Genomic DNA, 19,893 nt, shown 5'->3' on the forward strand with positions numbered 1-19,893 from the left:
TAGGGTACAGCCAGTTGAGCAATGTTACTCCCCAACATTCCCTTGCCCCCCCCGCCCGATTCCAAGTCATTTCATTGAGAGGAAACCCATGTATTTCTGTAGTACATGGGATATAGCCAGAACAGAACATACTAAGATGAGGAACAATGCTAGAAGATTGAAGAATAACCAACTCTCAAGTACTGCAATGAGTTGACTCACCTGAGGCATGAGGAATGCCAAAGAGACATTGACTACAGCTGTGGACGCTGGGCCAGGGAAGAGTCCCAGGGATACAAAGGAAAGAGAAGATGGATTAAAGTGTGTCTGATCACAGGGAATCCAGGAGCTCATTGGAGCCTGGGAGTTACGAACTTCGAATGAGGTCTGGAAGAAAGGCTGTGCAGAGTACACCATCAGCACGCTGCGAGAGTCCATCATGTGAGGTCGAACGGAAGAAGCAGTGGCATGGTCACAATAAGGTGGACCGTCGGCTCCAAGGGCGAAGCCAAGATTGTAAGGAGCGGAGGAACGCAGCGGTCCACCAGGACTGTCAGAGCAGATGGGAAGAGGAAGCTGCTGAAAAGGAACCTGATCCCTGGATGGACCAGTGACATGCTGCATCCCACGAGCGGGTAAAGGGAGGCACGGGAGAACCTGTAGGGATACAGGGGCAGCAGAGAGGGGGACATAACATAATGATCCTCACCCCAGTCGCAGCTATAGGGCTATTGGAGAATGGAACTGGATAGAGTTCATCCGGGAGGATCTCCCTCAACCGAGTAAGAGCAAAGTAGCTACTGGAGACTGGAAGAGTGAAAAGTGCATCAGGGAGGATCTCCCCATCCCAGTAGTAATGAAAAAAACTACTGGACAGCATAAGACCACTGCAAACCAAGCATCTGAGGAAAACGTCCTCATTGCAGAGGCAGCAATAAGCACTCTGACCAGCACAGGTGAGTCGGTAAACCTAACAATAGTGAACCAAGTATTTGAGGAAAACTTACTTGTTTCAGTGGCAGCAATAATCCCACTGGCCACCAGAGAAGAGTCTGTGACCCTAACATAAGTGAATTGGGCATCCAAGTAGGACTTCCTCATCATAGTAGCTAATACCAAGAGAGAGTGGCAAAATATAAATCAAGTGTAAAGACATGATAAAGGAGATTTTCAAACACCAGGAAAAGGGAGTCATTCTCCTAGAGAGGAAACTAAAGCCCTTGCAACATAATCAAGAAACACCATTGAAAGGGAGTCATTTCCGCTTGCCTTAAAGTGAACTGTACAGACCAATACCTGGAGAAACGTTTCATTCTCTGCGTCCAGAACATGGAGTTGTGCGAAGATTGTGTGGAACCCACAAGCCTGGAGAAGAGAGTATTCCCCTTGCACCCTTTGTGTATTAGAACATTTCTTTGAAGACTACCCAAATATCAGGAGAAGGGAGTCATTCTCCTGACGAAGGAACTTTCTGTTGGAGTATTCGTTCATTGTAATATAACGGATAGAAGTAGGTTGTGACACTTGATGGTGGAGATTGATTTTTACGGACATTCTGACAGATTCTTTAGTATTAGTTTGTGGCAGGGAAACCCGTCTTAAAAGATACGGAGGATGAGGGTATTTTTCCATAATACAAGCGCATGACCACCACCATGCCACCTTTGTCTCAGCTTCCTTCTTCGACACCCTTACATAGGCCAAACAGTACCCAACTGGAAATAACAAGGATATCACCCAACTAGCAGGAAAACATTTTAGGAAACACTTGTTTAACTCCAAAGCAGGTCCAATTTTACAGGATCCATTTCACAGAGATTCCTGATAGGTCACTTGTAGGGCTTGAAACAACTCCTTACCTAGAACCTATATTTTGTAACACAAATGTAATCCACTTGGACCCACCAGTCTCATGTCAGAAACAGATTTTGCTAAAGCTTGCTTGTTTGAAGACATGCATAAATAACCTTGCAGTTACCATAGCTGGAATATTTCAACCTACCTGCTGTATTGTTGGATTTCTGACATCTGTTTGCCAAGGTTACAAAAAACTGCCGATCATGCAGAAGAAAGCCATGTCCTCTTTCACAGCCAGATCTCATCATCCAAGAGAGTTGATTATTACATCAAACCGAGATGTGGGTCATCATTAAAACAAACGCCTGTCTATGATCTCCTTAAAGCCCTCAGTACAAAGCCTTGGAGTGTTGGCCAGAAAACAGTGAATGGCAACAACTTGCACCAACAGGTTTTAGTGCTATGACATCTTTGGTTTGGGGCTAGGTGCTGACAACGCCATACAAACCAACAACACTTCAGTCTATATCCGGGAAGATCACTGAAATGTAATCAAATGTTTTTTGGGAATGCTGCTCTGTGTCAGCAGAACATTGTGATGGGAGCGATTGACATTGATGCCTGTGAACACTGCCGATGGGAGTTAACTGGGACACCTGTCGCTCGGTGATGCATGGTGCTGCATGCTGTGTGAAATAAAACCCAAGAGAGACTTGTTTGGGTTTGTGTTGCTTTGAGTTGTGCTCTCATGACCTTGCATTAGGGATGGAAGATGGGGTTACGGCTGTGCTCTTTTTTGGTCAACGTGTTTCTGTGACGATTTCTGTAGTGTAGGGTTTGATTATTAAATTAAATAAGGTTCATGTCAGATTCATCATAACCTCCCTTACAATATCCTCTGGGCTTGAAATTCAATCAAGAATTACCGTTATGTAGACTATTCTTCACCAAATATGATGCATAAGTGCACTATTGCTAGATTTAGCAGAGAGGAAGCTATTGTATTAACAAAATATGTGAGTCTGTGGGCAGGTCTAACATGTTGGAGCCTTTCTCTCAGATTTTTGCAACACATCAAGCTGCCCAAAGATGTGTCTATTCCTCATATAATCTGCATTGAACATATAATGTTCTCAATGGGATGTTATTTCCGGCATCAGGGATAGCACAGGATTCTAGGGCAAATTTCTTTGACATTCTAATAATTTACTTCCTCTGTTAAAGCAGGGTGAGGAAAATAATACACTTTGGCCCTGATTGATGAAATTATTTGCGTGTAAAACAGTGATTTGCATGCCGTTCTGCCAATTCGTCAAACATGGATTTGCGTGCATAATGACACGCAAACTGCTGTTTTACATGCAAATAATTCCATGGATCAGGGCCCTTGTGTCTTCTCCTTCCCTCCCAGCTGCGAGTAAAAGGGTTCCCAGTATTTAGGGGAGAGTTTCTGTAGTGGATGCTCCTACCCTTGGCTCAAACCCTAGTTTGCTAGCAACCGCTTGTAACTTGAAGGAATTGGGGGTACAGGTGGGGAAATGCTGCTCCTGCATCCTTTGGTCCAAGGGTTGCATGGATAGCACTGTAGGTTGAAAAGAGTGATCCAGCGATAGCAGTTTCAACCTCTGGTGTGTTGCAAATGATGCCCATGCTCTGCTCTGAATAGAGTGCATATGAGGCCTCATTACGAGGTTGGAGGTAGCCATGGTGCTTATAGCACCATGGCAACCCCCTTACCGCATACCGGGTCTGGGTTTTCGGTACGGGGACTTACCGGGTCATTCCAACCTTGGAGGACCCGGTAAGTCCTTATTCTGAAAACCATTCCCCATTCCCATTCGAGCCCCCAGAGGGCTCAATTGGAATGGGGAAGGAGCTAATAACAGGCCCGCAAATAGCGACGGGACCCGCTAAGGACGTCTGGTCTAACCAGACGTTTTCAGCAGTTCCCGCTAGTGAACCTCGTACTAGGGCAGTAAGGGGTTACCCGCACCGGCATCCTTACCAGCGCCGGTAAACCCTTACTGCCCACCTCGTAATGAGGCCCCATGTGTAAACTCAATTTCTATCCTTTTCTGCCATGCCTATTACACAATTGCCTCCATCCTATTATGCACTTGTAGGACACAAACTATGAGGGAACACTTACTGCAAAAAAGAAAATCACAAATTAAGATTAGCCACACAACACTTCCTGTGAAGAATTATTCCATTTGCAGCAGACACGTTTTACATTAACCAGCCCATTGGGTCTGATTAAGAATATGGTGCTGTGGTCAGAAATAGTGCTGAGGAATTTAATGTCATTTTTACTGCACTACCAAATTCCAGCTATGTGCTAGAGCAAGCTGGAGGTTTGTTCCAGAAGAAAATGAAGAATTTGCTAGCGCCAGAATTACTGCCTGCAGTACATCATCCAACCCCCAGTGCAGCACAATGGGACTCTATAATGGGGAATAACACCAACGTGGAATCTGGAGGACCTTCCTCCACTTCCAAGGCGGTCATCGTGTTAGTACTGGCAGCAATCATATTAATTTTGGCAGATTTATTATCTGCCATATTCGTAATGAGTACAAAAGAAGTTACACAATGCACACCGTATTAGTGTTATTCAAAAGGGAAGACATCTGAGAGAGTGTGCATTCACAATAAATTGAACTAGAGGTGCAGGGGAGAGAACACCATCCTGGCACTTGGAATGAACATATACTAACAACAGTAAACGTTCCAAATTGTGTGGGAACTCGTACACCCTCCAGACTATCATTGGCCAAAGAACGCCACACCTTTAAATGCTATACAGATTGTAAGATTTTAAGGGAATACATATGGATTTCTTATAAGTCACACAATTATCATTAAAACATTCCATACAATTCCGTAATCATAAATAGATGCAATTTAATTTTTACAAAATAATGCATTTAGAGATAACCATCTCTTCATCAGGGGTACAATTATTTATAAATTCGGAAAGTAAGAAAAAAAGACTATCATGAGTATCTGATCAGAGATTACGATAATTGATTACATTTTACATTGCAACATAATTATATATACGATGCACTGTCAGCTTGTTTATTCGCCTCATAAATGTCAAGATCCATTTTCGTAATGAGGTCCATTCACTGTCATCTGCACTGTTGAGCTCATCCATACTTTCAGTCAAAGAACCGTAGAGATATGCGGCTCCAGTCAAGGGACCTAGCACATAATTAGAAAAAGAAACCAAAAGTCATGGGAAATGTATTCCATGAAATAAATACAATTAAACGGATGTTAATATAATGAAGAGTAAAATCAACATATCGGCGCTTACCAAAACACAACCTTAACTCACCAAATGCATTGAACATAACCTGGCATTAGAGATGTCATCAAAATGACTGCCATGTTGTTTGAGTTTTTGGTTTTGCATTCTAGCATTAACATGAATGCCATTGAATTGTTTCGATGATTTTGTTCTACTACTTTGTAGAGTAATTTAATGGTAGTTGATAGTACATTAACAATACACTTACAATTTAAATTGTTTTTCATGGCACCCCAACATGACAAGTGGAAATGAGGTTGGCAGGAGAATTGTCCTCACTGTCTTGTCACATTTAGATCAGGTACAAGACTGGACGCAAGATTTGGAGTAGGATATGGTGTCTTCCTGGGCAGGTGACCGAAATGTTGCCAGCTGTGCCTGTTATGAGAACCTGGGTTGGAATGTGTGCTGCTGCAAGAAGTTAACACTAGTTGGGTGGGAGGGTGGAGAGGGAGAGGCGCTGCGCGTTGGCAGTAAAGGTGTTTGTTGTTTGCATTTTGAAAATAAATAAAGAAAGTTAAAAAAAAAAATCAGGTACAAAAGGTGTATAGAGAGGGAAGCGCAAAGTAACAGATATGTGTCCAGACTACAACAGGACTGGGAGGCATGGTGAGAAGATGAGGCTCCACTGATCAACAAAGCAAAAACAAAAGGTGGATGCAGGATATATAAGCGCCAAGAACATGCTTTGCAGAGGCAAGCACTTGAAATACCAGGATACAGTGGCAGGAGAAGCTAAGAGGGATGAGGTGAGGAGAGTGCAGAGAGCACATGCAACCACTGAGGAGTGATTCCCCATTAGCAGCGAGAGGTGGAAGGAGTGAATGTGTTCCTTGAAAAGAGGAGTCTGTAGTCCTTTCCTGAAAGAGAGGTGATTTTCTTCTGAGGACCGCTGCCAGGGTGTTGCAGAGGGATGCCCCGCCAGCTCTAATGGACCTGCACAGGCTTTGTTCTTGTGGGTCACCAGGCAACAAGAGATCTAGGGGAGGCAGATCTTAGACCCGGGGAGGATGATATCTGGACTTTATCCACTAGTGGCACCCAGGCCTGTGCCTCACGTGTCTGGGTGGATGATACACGGGAGTTTGAATGTGATGCAGGCTTCTACTGGGAGGGATTTCAAAGCTGGGGATATGCAGTCATGTTAGATGTGCCCAGACACCCTAGCTTGACCTTCTTAGAGAAAAATTAACCATAACTCTCTGCTGCAGACCGTGATACTTACATATGTGGTACAACATGTGCAACCTCCTGTGACCTACTGATTAACACACAGATTCAGATGTACTCAGAGTTGCCTGAAGTTTACTGCAGTTCATTTCGATCATCTTGGAGGGACCAAGTTGTTGCCTTCTGATGTGCACTTTGTGTAATATTCAGATAACCACAGTATTCAGCATTAGGATGCAGACAGCACTCGTTCATATGCAGAGTATGGGCCGTTCTGACCTGTGTGGCACCCTGAACATTTTAAATGAGATGGAGCTAAAGTGTGATGCCTATGTTAAGTGTCTCATGTGGCACCTAGCAATTGCGTCAATGGGGTACACAGAGTGGACATCCTACATCTGTGCCTGCTACTTGCTCTCTTAATTGTTCTGAAAATAGAAGATAACCTGAAGTCTAGAGTTCTTTTCAGGTAATTTTGACATGTAGACACATTGCACAGATGCGCATGTTGTTTACAACATATCTATGAGATGATGATAAGATATGATATGATATAGCATTCATAACGCACCTATACACAAGTGTTTCAAGGCACGACCCCTCTCCCATAGGTAGTTCTGAAACTTTAGCTGAGTGTCATGAAAACACAGAAAATGCCATTAAGTTTAATTAATAATGCCTGCAGACTTTACATGTGGTCCTTATTCGATGCCATTGTGGGGCAGAGAGACTCCACGCAGATGTTACAAACTGCCCCTGTATTTTTTGGCCTGGATCCATGCCTAGTGCATCGGAGTAGTACACACAGTGCACAAGGCCATATATTGTGTGCTATAATCAGAGACAACAAACATTGATTACTTTGAAAAATGATAAATGCAATGTTTGGAACATCTTAGTAGTGTGCACAGTCACACAAACTACACAGTATCCTACTCCAGTTAACATCCCAGTACATGAACGTTCACATGCACCATATTCTTACTACTTGCATGGGATACAAAGAGTACATGGTCTGTGTCCATGCAATCTATGTACACAGCAAGTTTTCCTCAACCACTCACTGTATGCACAATTGAGATTTTCAAAACTCCATAAAACTTTCACTATGTGTGGCAATGAGCTGTGTGAACCTCTTAACTATAATTTATACGATTTACAGACGTGTTCTTTGGCTGCTTGTCAGTAAATGTTTGAGTGACACATTCTGCAAGACGAACAGCCATGCACTATGTGTACTTTTCACGTGCTTGTTACACTGCCAGGAACATTTAATTGCAAAGCAGGTCTTGGCTTTATAAAGATGCCCACCCAGGTACTGCTGCCAGACCATCTTATTTATTATTATTTATTTCTCACATTTGTGTAACGTCCAGACCCACGGGTATCACAGCGTTTGTAAAGGGAAAAAGGCAAAGAGCAACAGTCAATTAGGGGAGTCAGGTGGTGGTGGTAAGACCCTTACTTAATAATCCGTTTCAGAGGAAAGTTAGTCGAATCCATTGAACAGTCACGTTTTCAGCAGTCTCTTGAAGGCTGGGTAAGAGGGTTTGTTTCTGATATTCACGTGAAGTATGATCCAGAGAGCTATGGCTGTGGTGCTGAAGCTAACCCGACCTTCTCTGGCAAGTTTGTAGCATGGGATTACCAGGGTCAGGTGGTTTGAGTAGCAAAGGGAGTGACAGTGACGTTTTTTGGCAATGTAGTGGTTCAAGTATTGTGGGGCTTCATTGTAGAGGCAGCAGTGTGCAATAGCAACTATTTTGAAGTCAATACAGGCTTTTATCGGTAGCCAGTGAACTTCACAATGTGTTGCAGAGATGTGGTTGGATTTACGGAGGCCTAGGGCCATACCGAAGGCTTTATTTTGCAATAATAACAGCCATAGGGCTGAATGGGAATGGGCGAGGGAGCAAACAACAGGCCGATTACGAGCGGCCCGTTGTTTGCTCCCTCCTCCCCTCACGGGACCCGGTCTGCACGAGGGGACCTTGTAATCAGGTGGGACAGGGTTGACGGTGCCGGCACCTTTACCGGCGCCGTTAACCCCGTCCTGCCTGGGTTATAATGAGGCCCAAAGACTCCTTATGTCTTATGAGATCAATTCATGATGCTTCCTCAGAACCCCCACCCAGCACTTCTTGTATCCATTGTAACTATTGATCCATGCCTCAACATCCATTTCACTAAAGGCATGCCTCCCACTTGCTCCAATTCAGTCATGGTATTGCTTTGTGTTCCAGCATCTTCTCTAGGAAGTCAACTACTGCACAGGTTAACGCAACACTGTTACCTGACAGCAATCTGAACCACCATTCCTCAATGTTGTCATCTAGAGGTGCACATTTTCCCCAAAAGAACAAACGTAGGATTGATATTTTAGAGCATTTGGTAATCCAATTTTTTAAATATTCTATTGACGTTGTGCAGAATCTGCGTAGGTTGTCTTTTGTCCATTTATCACGTCTTATCCACAACAACTCTTTAGTTTTGTATACATTGAGGCAAATCCTCAGAAACTTATTACAATGTAATCTCGAAGGGCATTTTGCAAGATATCTTGGTAAATTGTCTAAGAAATTGCTTGACAGTCCTATGTTGAGGGACGACAGCATGTTACTGCATATTTCATTATTAAGAATCCAATTCCACTGTTTTCATTTTTTCTTTGCAAGTTGTGGAGTTAACATCACCATCTGCCAGGATATATCTGCAGCTTCTAAAACCTTACTGATTGTATTAGCCCAGAGCAGCAGGATTCCTGAGTGAGGATTCTTGGTTGTTGACTCAAATATCTTGTATGCTGGAGTGACTTTTCGATAAATGCATTTTGCATAGCGCTGCAATTGATTTCCATTGTATAGTTCCATAGAGGGACTCTATCTCCAGTTCATGTCTTAGTGCAATGATTGAAGTACTAAGAGGTAGTCAGAGTACTCGTCTCCAAAATTGACCCTCTAATACAGCCCAGAATCAATTATTGATATTCCAGCCAGCCTCTGCCCCATACATAATTGCAGGGACGACTTTCTGAGCATAGAAGGTCCTTATCGGAGATAATTTAAATTTACCATATTCAGAGTGTAACTTTTGGCATTGCATAGTAAGTACAGACATACGATATTTCAAGTCAGCCACCCAGTCCCATTCACAAACAGGTTTGTTTATTTGGACCCCCAGATATCATATTGCTGAGACAGACTTAATTGTCTGGCCTGCTACTGACCACTTAAAGTGTTTTATATTTTTTTGATTAGATGTTCCAATTGCTATGATTTTTGATTTCCCAACATTAATTGTGAGGTCGTTTGCTTGTAGATATGAGACTAAATTCGTCAATAGTCGTTGTAAGCCAATTTGAGTTAAATCAAACAGGACAATGGCCCTCATTAGGAGGTTGGAGGTAACCGTGCTGCATTTAGTGGCATGATTACCTCCTTACCGCATACCAGGCCCGGGTTCCTCAAATGAGGACTTACCGGGCCATGCCAACCTTGGCGGACCCGGTAATTCTTCGTCCGAGGAACCCGGACTTGGTCCATCCCCATTCCCATTCGAGCCCCCATTGTGCTCAATGGGAATGGGGAAGGAGCTAACAACGGGCCAGTTTATAATGGGCCCGTTTATAACAGGCCCGTTGTTAGCTCCCTGGTCTCCTTGTGGGACCCGGTAAGGATGCCTGGTTTTACCCGGCGCCCATTGTGGGTCCCGCGAGGGGACCTCATAATAGGGCAGAATGGGTTTACCGGCACCAGCACCATTAACGGTGCCGGTAAACCCATTCCGCCAACATCCTAATGAGGTTAGTTTTGGGGGAAAGCGATGAGTATTATTCAGTGCTCCTGAGATATCTGAGATGAACAATTTAAACAAAAGTGATGCTAAGGGACAGCCCTGTTTTACACCTTTGGAAGTTCTTATTCCATTCGTCAGGTGAACACTTGCATCTATACGAACTCTGGTGAAGGTGGCATTATGCAACGCCATCAACGGTTGGAGTAGAGCAGGTGGACAAGACCATGATGATCATTTTCTCCAAAGTTTCCCACGATTAATGGTATCAAAGATTTGATACATATCAATAAAGGCAGTATTTTGTTGTACTTCAAAGCTTCAGGCTTCAGTAAATTTAATATTCATAAACTCACTTCAGTTCCGACTTCTTTAGTGAAGCCTATTTGACAACAATCCATCAAACCAGTTGCTGTTGTCCAGGAAGTTAATTTGCGTTGTAGACAGGTAGCAAAGATTGTTTCTATTATGTCCAGTAGGGCAATAGGATGTTAGTTGTTAGGATCGTCCCTATTGCCCTTCTTAAATATTGGCACAATCACTGATGTTGTCCAGCATTTAGGAATTTCTTTTGAAATTGATATCAGTTGAAAGAGCTTCTCGATAACTTCAGCCCATACCTCTTTTTTTTTTCCTTTAACATAATGTTGGACAGCCCATCAGGGCCTGCTGCACGTGCATTTTTAGTTGTTGAATCATTCTTGCAATGTTTTCTTTTGATTTGTTTACATCCCATAGCTCTGAGCAATCTGGAATTTTTATTTCTTTATGTGGTGATTTGTCATTAAAGACGGATTTAAAGTGGTCTTCCCATACCCAGGTCGATATTCTGTTCACTAATTTTGCATCCTGGCATATTGATCCCTTGTTAAGAATTTTCAAGATATCTCTTGCTCTGTGTTGAGTAACCAATTTTAGCATGAGTTCAGCATGTTCTTGGCTCTTATTAACTTGAATGATTTGAGCCAATTGCGATATTTCATCTTACGCTTTCTAATTACTGTTGATACATCGCTGCCGATACTTTTTTCAGCTGTCTAATATCTTTATTTAATCGTTTTTTCTCAAGGTTCACCGTCACACTAAATACATACTTCTTTGACTGAGAAATGCTCTTTTTCTGTGACCTTTTAGAGCAAAATTGTTGAAGTAATGGTGAATAGTTTATTCTTATAGATGCCGAGATGGAACTTTCATCTATACTATGACTCAGCATATTTATTTGGCAGTCATTTATTCTTAATCTGTTTACACCTTGTTTTATTTCCATCGGGCAGCTGTAATTTAGCTTTATACATTTAGCTTTGTACACACCCTAAACGATAACAATGTTAGCTCCAATAGATAATGATCACTTTTGGATGTTTTATGTATTTTCTAGCAATTTATTTTAGGCCATAATGATGAGGTGATCCAGATATAATCTAAGGTTTTGAAGCTTGTGTCTCTCTGCCGGGTATATCCAGCTAGGATATCGCCTTTTACTTTCCCATTTATCATCTCGCAATATATTGCTTTTAGCGCCTGTTTCCAGAGATCACCTCTTGAAGCAGATGCGTTAGTTGGAGTTGACCTTACTTTCGAACTTTCGAACCAAGAGAAATTAAGATCACCACAGGTTATTATTGTAAGATCTGAATATGTTGTAAAACAGGGATCAATTATGGATGTCACTGCATTGATACATTGTGCTGTAGATATCATGGCTGGATTCCAATAGATGTTAATCAGTAACAAATATTTCAATTTCTCTTTTTCTGATAAATGCAATTTCAGCAGTGTTCCTTGTACAAAGAGGTTTGGACTGTATGTTTGCTTAACCTTCCAACCGGAGGCATTGTTCGCTATTGTTAATAGTCCAGAAAAAGGACGGCCCTGCTTGTTTTTTCCCCGCTACATTTAGTAATATTGTATAGCCATCCTTTACTGGGGTCTCACGCAGCCAAGTTTCCTGCAGGCATATTGCAAAGTTGTTTGTCATTGGTAATGAACAATCTTGAAACAAATGGTGAAAGCCTCTTGTATTCCATGAAATTATCCCACACGGTTCCTCTGCACAGGATTGTGCTAGTTACGCATGAGGTCCAGATTGATATCCACTTCTCATTGTACTGTTATCACTCTCCCGCTGGCGTGCTTCATTTAAGGACCTGGGCAATTTCAAATTAAATTGTTGCCTTAGCGCCTCTCGCCTTAATTCATTTGACGATTTAGATCCTTTTGTCAGCATAGGGCTGTCATCTCAGGATTTGGACTGACTTCTTTCGACTTGTATGTCAAAGCCATAAGATAGTAGCTCATCTTTTGCAGCCAAAAGCATTTTTTCTACTGCTGTTGATCTTATATGCTGATATACTTTGTCTGTGGAATCTTCTGATATATATTCTACAATCACTATATCACCCCAGGTGATTGCACGCAGTGATGGGATGTTGTGTAATAGCTGCATCACATTCCTTCTGTTAAGACTGATGTCTTTATCATCTCAGAAGAGATTTTCTACCCAAATCTTTCATGCCACAGAACTCTTCATCCCAGAGGGCCTTGAAGTTGATCTTGTTTTAGTTACTCTTTGATTTTTCATTTGTGCTGATGTCATTTTCACGTTTAAATTTTGATTCAGCTTATTTATCACTCACTCTGCAACAGCTGGGAGTCTTGAAATGACTACATTGCTGCTTGAATTGAGAACGATTGCATGGGTTCTTTGTGACGAGCTTCTGTGTTCTTTACTAGGGGCATCATCCACATGAGACAAATCATTTGTCCCTTTACAGGTGATCGGTATAGCATCATGTCCGATGAAAGAACGGTTGTCCGTCCTTAAAAGGCTATTTGGGCTGGTAGATTTGTCTGACTCGATGGAGTAAGTTGACAGCTCACATGGATCTATTGAGCCATCTTGGGCAGCGCTTGAATGGGCATCAGAGTCTAGCCATGCCTGTTTTTTCGAATTCTGTATTTTAATTTTTGTCTGCTGAACCTTATGATCTAATACTTTGATTAGTTTGGCATTTGTTGCTGGGTGCTCATCTTGTTTTTTCTTTTCTTTGTTATGCTCAAAGAGAACCAGTTCTAGGGGAGTTGATAGATTTCTATCAACTTGTTTGGTATTTGATGGCCTTCTATTTGGAGCATTTTTGACAGCATTACGTGGCCTGGCTGCTGTATTTGAAGAATTTACTTTGTTCTGTAGTGTCCCTTTTGCTGTCAGGTTCTTGGCAGGTCCAGTAAAGATTCCAAATGTCAGTGGCTTTGACTTGTTGGAGACTATCTCCACAGCATTCAGCTTATTTGACAGATCAAGGGCCGGTGGAACGTCATGGTCTATTGTCCTGTTTGTACCACTAGGAATGTCAATTGCTTTTGGTGGTGACAATGCCAAAAAAGTTATCCCACTGACTGCCTGTCCTTGGGTAGGCGCTTTTAGTTTGGGAGGTCGACCCAAAGATGATTCCTGCACTGTAACTTTTGGCATTGCATTCAAGGCTATCACTGGAATCGCTTGTGAGACCAAACTGTTGTCAGTGGTTGTTGGACATGGTGTATTACCCAAAAGCTGTGTTGCAAGAAGATCAAATTTCTTGTTTTCATTATGTCTCAGCCATATCATACATTTGAGTACCGAATTCATTGAAATGGCATTATCAGCATGTTCTCTTGATGCTAATTCACCCAGACGATAGTGCCATTGTGTTGAAAGTTCGGCCTCTCTTTTCAATCTTTTCTGTAAGCTACATTAACTTGTTCCATGTTCTCAAGTGTTGCCGTTAAATTGCTTAATTGTGAGCCTTGATCGTTTAATGAGTCATTTAGAGACTCATATGATTTAACAAAGGGGATACATGCTAGTGAAGTTGCTGCTAGCACGTTGTTATGAATTTGGATCCCCGCTGCCACTGATATATTGGCTTTATTATTAAGATCCAATTCCGATTCCTATAATTGTCTACCATCTTGCCGTTCCTCCCTATATGCAGTTCTGAGACGTATGCTTGTATATGTTTGCAACAAGGAATCACTGTTATCCCCCAACCCGTTACATGGAAGTCCAGACGATTTAGACTGAATGCTTGGTGGTACTTTATCATTTGGAGTCAGTCCTTTCATATTTGGAGTACTAGTCTGCACCTGGGTTTGTAATTGCGAGGCAGGATGGAGCAAATTCTGTGAATTACCCCCAGGGGGGACACATTTAGATTGTGTTGGTGTCCTTTTAGCAGAGGGGGTTACAAAACTGTTGATCAGTTTGTCTTTAATTGATTGATAATCGGCCATCAATCGCTCAGTCAAGCGTGCCTCTGGACCTGCTAAGTCTACTCCTTGCAGGTTAAGGGGTGAAATTGTGCAATTCGAGAGTTTTATTGTGTCAGAGGATGATGGGTCTCGTAATCGCTGCACAAAATCCTGCGATGGCAAATGTCTCGGACCTGCAGAGTTCGAATGCATTCCAGCAAAAGTAGCATTGTTTTGTAAATAGGGACCAGACATTGATACATTTGAAATGTTCTTGTTTGCTGCATTGACGATGCATATGTTACTGCTAATTTGAAAGCTTCTTCTTTTTCCCCAATTAACCCCAGGCAAAGCTTGCAACATCAGCGCATCAGTTCGAGTCCCTGTTGGCTCCTTTGATATCAATTTGTTAGCTTGGGAGATTTGGAACGGCACTTGTCCAGCCTCAGTGTTTACGTGTTTGTAACGCTTCTAAAAGGTCCTCTTCCGTTGGTAATGGAGAAACAAAAACGAACGCATTATGACGAGTGGTTTCTGGTGAAAATTGAATTTGTCGTAATTCGTGGTGTGTAATGTCAGACGGTGATTGCAATGAAGCTGTGTTTATTTCATTTATATTGACATGGTCAGCAATGGTGGTCGAGTTGACTTTGTTGATTCCGTTGTCTGCCGTAAATGCTATACTGACAAATGTGTCTTTTGGTGCGTTTGCTTTCATAAAGCCTGCTCGTGCATCAATATCCTCACAGGGTGTAGCTGAAAGGAGGTCAGCAGCTTTGTGATTAAGGCTTGCTATTGTCTCAACCCGTAATGTTTTTACAGATTTTAAATTGGGCTCTTTCCATAGCCCGATAGCAAACCCACACGTTTTTGCTAACTTGAGTAGCGCGGGAACACACAAAGTTCCTTTCAGTCGGCTACGTTGAAATTCAGGCATACTCTGCTCAGCGCTTACCTCAGCCTCAGCATTCGCAGCAAGGGTTTTGTTAATTTCACTTTCCATAGTCGCTCGTCGTTCAATTAGAGTGCGGTGTCATGTCAATGGACACACCATGCCTTGGTAGCTGCTCCTAGCGATCTGGAGAGGACTGGGGCAGACAGGGACTCTCCACGGGCCTCCCAGCGGCGCTCCGCACACGCGTACACCTTTTAAAATGGAGTCTCAGTGTGGGAGTCTCAGAGTTAAAGGGCCAGAATGCAGAATGCAGAAAACAAAGTTCACCATCCGTCGCAGCAGCTCCTCTAACAGCAGAATCTGGGGCAGACTGGGGCTCTCCACGGGACTCCGACCAGTTCATCTGTGAATCAGGTGTGCGATGGCTTAACGGGTTTCAGGGTTTTGTTTTTGAGAGGGGTATGCTGATATAGCATGGAGAGAATGCACTGGCGGTAGTGGTTGGTATGAGACTATCATGTGGCACAATGGTGTGGATATCTACTCAGGCATTGTACTCAAAATCCCTGGTTTACCATCAAGTGTCCAGGTGCTGTCTTCACATCACCAGAAATAGGTGCACACAAGGAAATTACAGCCATATTGGAGTGGCACTGGGCCTAACGCTGCCCATGAAATGTTTCAAATATGTTTATGTCTTTTTCTGGAATATTTGAGTCCTCCACATTAACTTGCAATATATCTTCTTCATTCAGATTAAGACCTGGTTGTTATCACCCCGAATATTTCGGCTTATTGTGTTGTCAAATGTATGTGAACTAACAAGCTACATTATGAAAAAGGGGAGGCTTAATATTTTTGCCATCTTTGCCAATGGCGGATGCTCTTGCTTCCCCCCCCTACAAAGCTCCACTTTCCATGGCCAAATGGGTCGGGTGGTCAAAACTGATACTGGCCTTACTCTGTTTCTCAAATAATTGCAATATCTATTAGCTCTTTTCCTTATGTTAGGCTACTGCACAGACATTTTTTAAATGTCTTTTTCTCTTGTTTAGCAATGATCTCACATGTATTATTGCAATGCAACTTGTCCTTCTAAAAGCCTTGATGGAGAAATTGCGGCATACATGATGGCTCTCTTTCTCACTATCTCTTCTTACTGTTCATTGGGAGGACCAGTCCATGCTTGGGGGAGATTAAGACCTGGTTGTTATCACCCCGAATATTTCGGCTTATTGTGTTGTCAAATGTATGTGAACTAACGAGCTACATTATGAAAAAGGGGAGGCTTAATATTTTTGCCATCTTTGCCAATGGCGGATGCTCTTGCTTCCCCCCCTACAAAGCTCCACTTTCCATGGCCAAATGGGTCGGGTGGTCAAAACTGATACTGGCCTTACTCTGTTTCTCAAATAATTGCAATATCTATCAGCTCTTTTCCTTATGTTAGGCTACTGCACAGACATTTTTTAAATGTCTTTTTCTCTTGTTTAGCAATGATCTCACATGTATTATTGCAATGCAACTTGTCCTTCTAAAAGCCTTGATGGAGAAATTGCGGCATACATGATGGCTCTCTTTCTCACTATCTCTTCTTACTGTTCATTGGGAGGACCAGTCCATGCTTGGGGGAGATTAAGACCTGGTTGTTATCACCCCGAATATTTCGGCTTATTGTGTTGTCAAATGTATGTGAACTAACGAGCTACATTATGAAAAAGGGGAGGCTTAATATTTTTGCCATCTTTGCCAATGGCGGATGCTCTTGCTTCCCCCCCTACAAAGCTCCACTTTCCATGGCCAAATGGGTCGGGTGGTCAAAACTGATACTGGCCTTACTCTGTTTCTCAAATAATTGCAATATCTATTAGCTCTTTTCCTTATGTTAGGCTACTGCACAGACATTTTTTAAATGTCTTTTTCTCTTGTTTAGCAATGATCTCACATGCATTATTGCAATGCAACTTGTCCTTCTAAAAGCCTTGATGGAGAAATTGCGGCATACATGATGGCTCTCTTTCTCACTATCTCTTCTTACTGTCCATTGGGAGGACCAGTCCATGCTTGGGGGGAGAATCAAACAACAATTCTCTTGTGTTATTTACTTGTCTTTGTTGCTCTAGCCCCTGCTGAAGGAGCATAGCATTAAAACATAGCAACACATATATTAACACATACCTTATATCACCGAGTGGTGTATCTTTGCTTCTTCATTCTACATTTTATGTTGAACAGAAAATATACATTTATCATTTCAGGCGACGCAATCATCGCTTTCATTCCTTTGAACATATTCAGAGATGTCCAGAGTATTTTCAACTCATCCATCACTATTACGCTTATTACCAAGCAGCCGAACTCTACTCTCTTTAATCTCGTATTATTAATTGATCTTTTGACCCTAGATGCACTACATCATTACTAAAGTAGGGCATGGGAGATGCAAGAATATTAATATTCATCACCATACATCCGACACCTCAATAATATGCCGCTCTCTCAAGCTAATCACAATCCATTGAAATAGAATGCGCGCTTGCTACTGGACAGGTGATTGGCTATTCTTTTTTTATACAAAAAATGTTTAATTCCCATGCTCGCTCAAGTGCTGTTTTTTAGAAATTCTTCTTATGATAAAGAAGATTGCATTGAAACTTAGTTTTCACGTAAAATGACATCACTAAAACCCTCATGTCCTTTGCCAACAGAACTAACGGGTCTTTTTCATGGACTCATTGGAAGACACTTGTCAACATCTCAGTTCAGCCGATGCAACCTTCATCATCCTTCTATGGTAGATAAAAGCAGCCTTTTGAATGTGGTATAATAGCAGCAGCTTTTATTTACAGCAGGACAAAATAGCAACACAGATCTTCGGTATCAGTCGCTATACATGAAACAAGCTACCCTCACTGAAGTGATATTGGAAGGCAATAGCTACTACTACTTGTTTTGCTCAGCTTGTGTTGAACCCTATTGGAAGGCAATAGCTAAAACTACTTGTTTTGCTCAGCTTGTGTTGCCTCCTCATAACGACGGGTGAGTGGTTTTGTTATGATATGATATGATAGTTTATTTATATAGCACCTATACACAATGGGCCTCATTGTGAGCATGGCGATAGCCGTGCCTGTGCTTGCTACCGGCTCCGTCTCCCATGATTGCGCAATAACCGGCCCATTAAGAGATGAATGAGTTGGTAATTGCCCATTCGTGGTTGGCGATATTGCCGGGCTCCCGCTCCCCATGGTGGTGGGGAGCGTGGATGCACCAGCACCGGTATTACGAGTTATGCTTGCGGGTGCCGCACTGCCCGCCAGGTACAACCTGGCGGGCTGCCAGGAACCCGTGAGCAGAACCCATGATGCGGCCAGCACCATTCATACCGTCACCGCCAGGATCCTAATGAGGCTCAATGTGTTTCGAAATGCTTCACGGCATCGGAGGGTACAAGGGAAAATACAATGACATTCTTACAAGTCATGAACAACAAGAATGTGAAATAAACTATCATACTCAGCCTGACGACATTTCAGATAGTGCAAGTGCTAAAACAGAGATAGGAAGGAAATGGGAAACAGACAGGCGACTACCGTACTAGGACTGATGACATTTCTGCTAGAGCCAGAGTTTAACAAGAGGTGACGGATGGGGGAGGAGAAGGAGGGAGAGGGACAAAACAAGCGACTATCATACTAGGCCTGACATTTCAGATCGTGCTGGAGGGGGGGGGGCGGCAACTAAAGGGAGGGAGGGGGAGAGGCAAACATGTGTTGCTATCATACTAGGTCCAGGGACAATTCTGATGGAGTAAGTACATAGACTCATTAGTGGAAAGGTGCACCATTGAATTATCTGTGAAATCAAAGGACAGAGTAAAACTTAAAAAAAGAAAATCAGATACAATGGAAAGAAAAAGTTATTTGTGGATTCGAAAAAAGAATGCTGTGTGCTCTTGACCACTCCTTATATTTATGAGGAAAGTTACTAATGTATTGGATCAAACAGTATGTTGCATCTGACGGGCAGCGTGAACTCAAATATACTCCAGCTCATCCACCAAGAGCTGGCAAAATTGAATGGACAGGATTGAGGGTTGTGGATAGAGAACATGAGCTCACGTCTAAACAAGTAATGTATAGAAATCAAAAAACAAAGGTTATGTAGCTAAGAATAGACCGGAGTGCATAAAGTCGGTGTAGAGAGGTCTTAAATGCAATATCCTCCACAAAAGTGATTTATGTGAAAAAAACGCCTTATGGTAGGGATAAAGAGCCTAATAGGATTTGCCAACACAGAACCCATTGCAAGTACAACCTCGTATTAGTGTTATAGCTAAAAATATTTGAGTGTACCACAGTGTACTAAAGGAGCCTTATACCCCAACTAGCCATGATTGAGTTTCTTTAATTCTCTTACCAAGACAGCCGGTTCAAGTACAAATACTAGCTGTAAATGGAACAATAATTAGGCATTACACCGTAGTCTATTCAAATGCCAGTGCATAGATAAAATATCAAGGATGTACACATTCATTTCTGTGGACATACTGTCATGCCCTTAATCAGAGTAGCTCATTAGCAACAAATAATATCACCAGCAGTTGCAAATAGTTGTTCCCATTAATTGGAGAGACCCAAAGTCTGTAGCTCAAAGTGTTAAGGGACCTGAAGGTTACAAATGGTAACAAAACCAATGTTAATCTTAA

General features: G+C 42.4%; 1 protein-coding gene across 17 annotated transcripts in view; it reads left to right on the forward strand.

Moving 5' to 3' along the window:
* CMKLR1 (chemerin chemokine-like receptor 1) overlaps positions 1–19,893 on the forward strand; it is a 669,482-nt gene that overhangs the window by 113,788 nt on the left and 535,801 nt on the right. The gene's annotated exons all lie outside the window — the stretch shown is intronic.

The sequence above is a fragment of the Ambystoma mexicanum genome, chromosome 10 (assembly GCF_040938575.1).
Source record: "Ambystoma mexicanum isolate Mex_15411 chromosome 10, UKY_AmexF1_1, whole genome shotgun sequence".
NCBI classification, from domain to species: Eukaryota; Metazoa; Chordata; class Amphibia; order Caudata; family Ambystomatidae; genus Ambystoma; species Ambystoma mexicanum.